Source organism: Tupaia chinensis, unplaced genomic scaffold (assembly GCF_000334495.1).
Source record: "Tupaia chinensis unplaced genomic scaffold, TupChi_1.0 Scaffold000503_1, whole genome shotgun sequence".
Classification (NCBI taxonomy): Eukaryota; Metazoa; Chordata; class Mammalia; order Scandentia; family Tupaiidae; genus Tupaia; species Tupaia belangeri.
In genome coordinates, this window is record NW_006160015.1 from 1,612,426 (window position 1) to 1,612,767 (window position 342).

Here is a 342-nt window from a genome sequence, read left to right on the forward strand (position 1 = left end):
TATCTATTCAATGACTGCAGTAGGATATGTAGCCCCAGTTAGGTGCTACTTTATAGGATGTGTAAAGTTAGACTTGTGCTCATGGAAATGTGTGTGTCACCTGTGTTTGCTATGAGGGTATTTGGATTGTTTAGGGTCTTTGATGATTCAATAAAATGTGGGGGGAAATGGTATAGAAAGCAAACATAGATACCAGAGACAGTGTGGGAGGAGAGCAGGAGATGGCAGAGGGTAAGAGATAGGGAACCAAGGATGGGGGGAAAAAAGCAAAACATACAGAAAACAAGAAATGGAAGATCATTTGCTGACAATAACATGTTTGTTGACGTGCTTGATTGAGAC